This window comes from Gymnoscopelus braueri, assembly GCF_963280865.1.
Source record: "Gymnoscopelus braueri genome assembly, chromosome: 8".
NCBI classification, from domain to species: domain Eukaryota; kingdom Metazoa; phylum Chordata; class Actinopteri; order Myctophiformes; family Myctophidae; genus Gymnoscopelus; species Gymnoscopelus braueri.
The window spans coordinates 31,201,939-31,211,235 of record NC_137609.1 but is presented as its reverse complement, the minus strand read 5'-3'; the positions used below and the strand labels follow the sequence as shown (position 1 = coordinate 31,211,235).

The 9,297-nt window shown below is 44.8% G+C and overlaps 1 protein-coding gene across 2 annotated transcripts in view; it reads right to left on the bottom strand.

The window, feature by feature from the left end:
- Positions 1-7,495, bottom strand: part of jade2 (jade family PHD finger 2) — a 233,659-nt gene extending 226,164 nt beyond the window's left edge. For both annotated transcript variants that reach the window (XR_013933535.1, XM_080434549.1), the window contains exon 1: positions 6,619-7,495. The gene's annotated coding sequence lies outside the window, so the exon portion shown is untranslated. The remainder of the gene's footprint in view (positions 1-6,618) is intronic.
- Between the last annotated feature and the right edge of the window lie 1,802 nt (positions 7,496-9,297).

Genomic DNA, 9,297 nt, shown 5'->3' with positions numbered 1-9,297 from the left:
ACGGTTGATACGGGAAGGACTTGGCTGTTACTGAAACGGAGAAACGCATCCCTTTCTCTTTCTGTCAGCAAAACCAGCCGAGTCAGCAGGAAGCCAGACAGGTACAGTCAAGGGGGGAGGAAGGTCTTTTCACTCGCTGGCCACAGAGACTAGGATAGTAGAATATACAAGAATTTGCCAACTGCTTTCACATTTTTCTCACTTAAACCCTATACAGTACTTCATTGACCACCAGGGTCCCCCAGGGCTCTATACTTGGTCCCCTCCTTTTTTTCCCCTCTACATCAAATCTCTTCGCTCTAGTTGCTGAAAATAGCCGATCTACAAGCTCACAATGCAAATGTTTTGTCATGCTAAAGTCCATGAAAAACAAGACTTACTGGCCTTCATAGATGATACACCCTCTGTTTGGTGTCAAGGGCTACTGGTGGCGGGTCTTTTCATAAGAGTGACAGCTAATCTTTTAGACTTTGAATCCAGGTGAAAATGACACTTGTAATCAGCCTACTAAGGGTGCAAGACATTTTATTTTAAATCAATACGTATTCTAGCAAGATAGTTGGAGCACGATAGAAAGAAAATTGACAGCATTTCAGCAAGTGTGTCGACTCAATTTGTACTTTTTGCCGTAAAAAATAAAACACTCAGTTTCCTTGGAACCCACTCAAATGATCACATATGGGTCCCGAGAACTCACTAAATTGAAAAAATAGCAAGATCAGTGCACCGGTATTTAGACAAAAGCCAATTTCCTCGATGGATATACTGACATTTTGAAAAGAAAGATAACACGCAAGAACACACTGTCATATAACAATCTACAATTTAGGCATTTAGCAGACGCTCTTAACCCATTAAAATCGAGAAAGCATCAGTGTCATTTTAGATTTGAGCTAAAAAGCATTATTTTATACTTTGGATATTCAAAAATAGCAGATATACAAGCTCATAATGTGTGCACTTCGTGCCGCGCTATGAGCTTGTAGATCTGCTATTTTTTGAAAAATCATGACGATTTTTAACTCAAATCTTTGTTTCTGGGGGTCCCTGGAACAAAATAGATGGGGGTCGGAGGCCAAATACATGTAATTTTGGGGGTCCTTGACATGAAGAAGTTTGAGCACCACTGATATAGCAACATATGTTTTTCGGAAATGTAGGATTTCGAAGAAATGTGTAGAATCGGCCTCAGATTGAAATCTTGTCATATTTTGACATATTATGGCCCACACCGCCAATGACGAGAATGACGCAATTTTGTTTTCAGTGGTTTTACACTAGATGGCGCTGTTCACTTGCCTACAGGTCACCGTTTGGCTCCCAGACAAGGAGAGGAGCAGCGGGTCATGTGATCGCAATACAAACAGCCCTTTCACTTCCTTGTAATTCGATCTGGAAGAATGGCTTTTCCACTGTTTGTGTTGCATTTTTGGCAAAAACAGCCTACATTCAACTGGCCACAACTATGCAACGGATGATCACTTGTTTCCCGATTCTACGAGACTCGGATACGCCTTTTAAAGCGATTGCGAGATCGATCATACTGGAGATAAATATTCTATGATTTTTCAAAGGTGAGTGAAAACACTTGAAAATCGCTGTACTTTGGCAACATTTTGTTAATCCAGAGTGATTTATAGTAAGTCTCCAACAAGGAGAAATTAAAGGTGAACTTTTACAGCATTTGCTCCCAACCGTGCTACAGTCAATTGTCTGTTAACAGTACAGATCTAGATGGACACTGTAAGCAAAACTGATGGCTCATTGGTTTTATCTGTGAAACCATCTGCTATAGTTGCAAGTCCATCACACTTTGCACGTCCAAAAAGGGAGAGTTCTTGCAAATAGAGGAGTAATGAGGCAGATTCCAATTATCCCGCAAGCATATTTGTGAAGTATGCATTCTATTTCCTTTCTTTCCAGGTGGTGTGTGTGTGTGTGTGTGTGTGTGTGTGTGTGTGTGTGTGTGTGTGTGTGTGTGTGTGTGCGTGTGCGTGTGCGTGTGTGTGTGTGTGTGTGTGTGTACTTTGCAATTATCCTTCACTAATAAGGGGTGAGTCACAGCAGCCCAGGGTGAAAAACACTCCTCTTTAAGATTGACGTCATATGCTGCCCACCTAACAGCATGATAGCACACACATGCACACACACACACACATGCACATGCACACGCACACACACACACACACACACACACACACACACACACACACACACACACACACACACACACACACACACAGCTAATGAGCTTACGTTCCCAGGCCACAGCAGGGTCATCATTTGACAGCAAACACTGTTGTGCGGAACACACACACTCACACACACAGACACACACACACGCGCGCGCACACACACACATACATGCACAAAACTAAGGTCATGTTTGTATTATAAAACACAAACAGCCCACAACAGCAATACCAATGGTTATGTTATGTAAAAAATTATCAAATTCCAAAATATGCAAAAAAAAATATTATTAGCAGATCTACAAGTTCACTACACCTGTTGCATCACGACACATTGTGAACTTGTGTCGGTTATTTTTTCTATTTGGCGTACGACAATGTATATAAGGGCTTATTAATGACCAGCCTTCATAGAGTATCAATAGTATAACTATTGCTCATTTGCAAACATACACGCATGCAAGTACATAATACTGTACACACACAAACACACCAATTCACAACATATTCATAGACAAGCTAGTAGGAAGGCTCTTGTGTTTTGGCATGCTAGTTGCTTTCAGTTGGTGTGCAGAACTGACCACAGCAGAAGCTGGTGACATGACAACGAGCCAGCCCGCCTCCAGGCACATGGCTTATCATCATAACACAAACACCCCTCAGCTCTCTGGGAAAGTACTCATTCTCATCTGACATTCTCTCCGCAAAACACAAACCCACAGGTAAAGTAGGTCAAAGGCAAACTGTCATGCATGATGCATGTGTGCCCGTGTTCTGCTGTGCATGCATGCGTGCGCTTGTGCATGCACATACAGTAGGTATGCCTGTTGCATGTGCGCGCGTCTACGCGAAAGTGTTGCGCGAGAGTGTGCGCACGCACGTGCATTTGTGTGTACATATGCGTGTACAGTAACTGTGAGGGGGATTAGAAGTACAGTTGGAGTGACGTACAGCCATGCGAAGCATCAGTCCATTCATGAGTAACACTCCCCCCTCCCTCCCCCTCTCCCTCTCTCCCTCTTCATCCTCACTCTCCCCCTCCTCCCCCGGAGCTGCTAATGTGATACTACAGACCACGTGGGCTCCTTACCCCCTTTTTCCACCAATCGCCAGCGGATGATTAACGCACACACACAGACGCTGCACCACCGCCCACTTCCTCACACACACACACGTGTTCGTATGTACTCACGGGCTCTCGCCCTGACTTGGCCTATATGTTATGTGTACCAGACTGACATACCATACGGGTACGCGGGAATGCACAGGCATATTTACACGTATGGCTACCCACGCTCATATGTTGACATACTGTACATACACATGCACACATGAAGCCACGAGCCATGTTCCTAAGTATGTGACGGCGAGATCACAACAAGCTATTTATTCACAGTGCCGCCCACACACAGACAGACTCAGATGACAGGTTGAGGGGATGGGTGGACGGACGGACGGACAGATGGATGGACGGACGGACGGATGAGTGAAAGGGTAAATGAATGATGTAATGGGAAAAGGAATAGGGCACTGGGTGAGAGGTTGAGTGGATGGATGGATGGATGGAAGGAAGGAAGGAAGGAAGGAAGGAAGGAAGGAAGGAAGGAAGGAAGGAAGGAAGGAAGGAAGGGTGAACAACAGATGCACTCAAATCAAAAATCTGTCTCAGCCTCTCTGACTTGCCTTGTAAACATCCACTGCCTGTAGGTGAGAAGCTACAGCCTCCAGGGAGAGGAAGAGAGAGCTTCAAAGTGAAAACAAGATAACACTACATGAAGAAAGTGTATGAGAGGGAGGACAGAGAGAGAGAGAAAGAGAGAGAGAGAGAGAGAGAGAGAGAGAGAGAGAGAGAGAGAGAGAGAGAGAGAGAGAGAGCTGTTATGCCCCCACACACCATGACTCATCTCCGGTTTCATACCCAGCGGGAGGAAGATTGTGTGTGTGTGTGTGTGTGTGTGTGTGTGTGTGTGTGTGTGTGTGTGTGTGTGTGTGTGTGTGTGTGTGTGTGTGTGTGTGTGTGTGTGTGTGTGTGTGTGTGTGTGTGTGTGTGTGTGTGTGAGAGAGAGAGAGAGAGAGAGAGAGAGAGAGAGAGAGAGAGAGAGAGAGAGAGGAAAATAGAAGGACTGTGAGAGAGAAGAGTGTGTGTGTATGTGTATGTGTGTGTGTGTGTGTGTGTGTGTGTGTGTGTGTGTGTGTGTGTGTGTGTGTGTGTGTGTGTGTGTGTGTCCTCTCCAGTGTGAGTGGTGGTGGGGGGCTGTCACAACTGGGAACATTTAACAAGTCCCCAGACGATTCTGACTTAATTGATTCAAGACTAGAGCCAGCTCAACCACCAGGCACCACAGTGCTATCAAAAAAAGGAAAATCAAGATAAATTGCTCAGCCCGCTAATGATTAGGAGTAATAGCCTGAAATAAATATTCTGCTTTTTTTTAAGCAATTACGAAGTAGGTGGCCTAAAGCATGGAGACAAGAGGGGGGTGCTGGAGGCACACAGCATTGCATTGCATCGCATCGCATGCTCCAATTACGATCAATTAATTCTCTCCTTTGATATGCATCCCCGTCCCCCTCTCAACATTAGCATCAGCATTCAGCTCCATAAAGCCCCTGTTTTTTTGTTGTTTTTTCCTCCACTTGAAAAATACAAGGTGAGGATGCGCACGCAGTACCAACAAAATAAGATAGTCCCGCCCAGAGAGCAAGACTTTAAGAGGTAAACAGCCACTCCCCCTCTACAGTCAGCACGAAGCAGGAGAGAGAGAGAGAGAGAGAGAGAGAGAGAGAGAGAGAGCAGAGACAGAGAGACTCAGGGTGACAGACAGAGAGAGAGAGAGAGAGAGAGAGAGAGAGAGAGAGACAGAGACAGACAGAGAGAGAGCGAGAGGGAGCCAGAGAGAGAGAGAGAAAGGGAGAGAAAGGGAGAGAAAGAGAGAGAGAGAGAGAGAGAGAGAGAGAGAGAGAGAGAGAGAGAGACTCTCAGACAGGAGGCAGAGAGAGGAGTTGCTCTAATTCCTTGATATGCGTGTGTTCGTGCTCAGCCTTCCTAAAAGCAAGCAGCGCTCTTCTCTCGCCAGGGAGGAATCCTACCAAAAAATGTGCAAACCCCCCGCTGTGCTGTGCTGTGCTGTGCTGTGCTGTGCTGTGCGGGATGAGAAAGTGACGTTCTGAAACCAATGCAAGGCAAGCGTGGATCAACATGGATCATTCATGACATGAGCTGATCTGCATCCATGACGCCCTAGCGTTCATCATGAGCAAGTTGAAAAATCACACAACTTCATAGCCGTCTAAAAAAAAACATATTCAATTTGGAATTTGCGCGCGCGTGTATGTGTGCGCGCGAGAGAAAGAGTGAGCGTGCAGCACACACACATACACACACACGCACACACACACACGCAGCACCGTCTGCTGTTCCATTTGGCCGCCCGCTGCCCTCGGCTACTCAGTTTGCAACGTGCTTTCTTTCTGGTGACATCGTAGCGAACGGAGGCTCGTTACATAAACACAGAAACGAACCAACTGCGCTACGTTGTTTCACCACAACACTGACTGACTTCATCCACGTTTCCTTCTGCGTGCGGAGCGGAGCGGAGGACACTACATTACATTACTAAGTTTTACACACGCACACACAGCAAAGCCGCGTATTTCCGCATACATACATACACAGTCAGTATATTGCTTGTATGTCAGTATGTTGAAAAAAGAAGGTAAGCCAAATACACAACCACTGAACCACCCTAAGCCTAAGGACTACAAACCATTGAGTGTCCCGCACTATCTGTGCCGAGTAGACCTCCTGCACAAATAAACAGAGCTGCTACCTAACGCATTTCTGAGGCTAAATCTGAGGCTTTTTTGTAAACTATTTAAATAGTTTTGAGAAAAAAATGCTGCTATCTGTACCAAAGTGACTGCAAGAGATTGCTGCTATTTGTTTCAAAAAGCTTCATACCCTGTGAGTATATATAACATGTATATAACTATAGCTCTGTTTACATAATGCTGTACCCGGCTCCAACTGTACATACTTTACCCATTTTCAACTGTTTTTTTATTACATTTTGACACTTGCTTTGGCAATGCAAACATAGTTTTCTCATGCCAATAAAGCTCCTTAGAATTGAATTGCTTGTAGTCAACTACTCTGGACCGTGGAGCTGGTAGCGGTTGTGTTTGACCCACATGCACCCAGCAGCAGGCTAACTAACGTACACAGCAGCACCTCTGCTCTGCTGGCTGACTGACAACCCGCTTCAAAAGTGCGTGGAAATGCCTCCCTCTGCTAGCTAGCATGGAAGCTAACAGCCCAACTGTACTTCTGTTCTGTCTCTCTCACTCTCTCTCTCTGCAAGAATCCCAAAACCTCCCACCTTTAACAGCGTTAATATTATTTTTTTTAATTAAAATTTCTATTTACCTTGCTCGTCAGTCAGCTTCCAGTGGCGACAGACGTCCGACTCGGTCCTGGACTGGTGGGGGGGGGGGCGGTTGGGGTGGGGGGGCGATCAGGAGATCATTTGAATCATCCAACCACATGTAGTTTTATAAGAGTGGATTATTTGGCCAAAAAAATCCTCCAGTGTGTGTGTGTGTGAGCTGCCTAAGTGCTGCGTGCGTGCGCGTGTGTGTGCGTGCGTGCGTGAGTGTGTGTGTGTATTAGCGGTGCTGTACAGCGGCAGCGGGCGAGCCCCCCTGTCTGACTGACGGACTAGATCCACGTTGGTGACAGTCAGGACTGTCCCTCCTTCCTCCGGCGGTGTGTTGTTGACAGGCTGCGGCGCGTCAGATCTGCAAAGATGAAGAGAAATAATCCGGGGGAAAAAAGAGCAAAAAAAGTAATACCGATGGATAGATAGATATCCCGGGGGTTATTATTGTGATTATTACTACCCCGCGGCAGCATCGGTGCTGCGCGGTGCTGTAATGTGCGAGGTGCGCGCAAGAAGAAGAGAGCGTTCAGATCCAAAAACCCATGTCGCATTTCCAAAACAGTCCCAAAAAAAATGTGGTTATAAAATAAATCCGCCAGGGTCTCAATCTTCTCTCTCAGTCTCTCTCCTTCTCTTTCTTTCTCTCTCTCTCTCTCTCTCTCTCTCTATCTCTCTCTCTCTCTCTCTCTCTGGCTTTAACGAGAGTCAGTCAGCGTATGCTCTTCTTCTTAAAAGGATGCATTTAATGTCCAAAAAGGATGATGAGTCATAAAAATATTTTTAAAAAAAGATGTTGCAAGCTGCTAGTAGTTTTGCACGCAGCGTTCCTCCTTCCTCCTTAAAAAACATCCAGCTCTCTCTCCCCGTGTGTTCTCACTTGGCTTTGGCTTAATGCTCCCCTCCCTCCATCCCTCCCCCTAACACACCACTCGACTGTATACAGATCTGCACAAATGTTCACACAGTCAGTCAGCCAGCCAGGCGGGTCTACTAGATCTGGAATGGATCTGGTCTGGGATTATGCAGCCCTGATGCTTCTTGTTCTCCCCCCCTTCCTTCTTCGGGAAAAAGAAAACAAAAAATCAGCTCATATTATTAGGTTGAAAAACTCTTTTGGCGCCATATTTTTATGGCGTACTTTCAATTCACCAGCTCCGCCACCAAAAGCCGCACTTCCTCCTACTAGAATGATACACTCCGTAATACGACGGTGAACATATACACCCCCCCCCCGCCCCCTAAAATGAACAGATGTACAAGCTGACAACGCGTCAAGACGTGACAGGTTATCAGCTTGTATATCTGTTCTTGTTTTGGTAAGCGACACCCTCCCTTCTGTATAGCCTATAAATTAAAGCTTTTTCTTAGAATTGCAAGAGTACAACGCCTCTGAGAGGAGAGCACGGGGATTGTCAAATAGTAGTCACCTGTTAGTTTGGGAGAGAGCTGAGAACATGATATACTTTGTAGTCAGTGGAAATTTACGGACAAGAACAGAAGTAGCGCTGGTTATTTTCCGTGCGGGATGGTTGTCTTGTATAGAATGTAGGTGAAAAAAAATATATATAATAATAATTACAAAGTCACCGAAGCAGACTGGCTATGTAGGCTGTTATTATTATTATTAAGTATTCTATGAGAATGTTTCTGATACTGAATACCATTCATTCATACTGTCCACCCCAGTGTGACAGATGGTGTAAATAAATATTGGTAGCCTAATTGTTCAGTTAAAATGTCAGATTAGCCAATGTGAATATTGTGAATGCTTTGTTAATTCTGTCGCATATATAAAAGAAAAATATTGACAATGTATGCAAATAGAAGTGAAATCCAGTGTGTAAAGAAATACAACAACAAAAACGTATGTAATATACACTTGGCTTTGGCTGCCTCCCTCCCTTTTTTCCCCTGCTCCCTCCCTCAGTGGTGAAAAAAGTACTCACATTTTGTAGTTAAGTAAAAGTATCAATACTGCAATGTACAAATACTCTGTTACAAGTAAAAGTCCGGAATTCAAAATTTACTTGAGTAAAAGTGGTATCAAAATATACTTAAAGTGTAAAAGTAAAAGTACTCATTATGCAGTATGTCCCATTTCAGTTTTCAAATGTATAAAAATCTTTTGGAAAAAAAAAAATGTTGCCATTGCGCGGTGTCAGAAAGCCAGTCAGCGATGCCTAGTGGTCTGACACGGTATTTGCCTACAGACAGTCAATTTAGTCAGTAGAGTGTCTGTTTGACACAGGCTGGACCAGTCAGAAACGACGAGCTCTGTGTTTCTGTTTCCATGTTCTGTGATTCCCTTGTCCTTTGTGCGTTCATGAAACAATACCACATTCACATTCATACTGTGTTGTATGTACAAGTACAGACCAAATATAATGCCACTTGGAGCACAATAAATCTGAGACAAAAAGATCCCTTCTCCAGAGCCTGATTCTCTGACCGGAGTCGAGTCCATAATATTGTCCGCCTCAACCAGTATTTTAGTTTTAAAGTAACCGGAGGTGTCCCCCTTTGTTACACACGGCTTTCCAAGTGAAAACGCTCCGTTCCCATTGAAAACCATTGCAAAAAGACGGCTACATAGGCAGACACAAAGTTATAGGTGTGACCGTAGCCTTAGGGTAACTTAGCCCGGGAATGTGACATGCAGCATACAG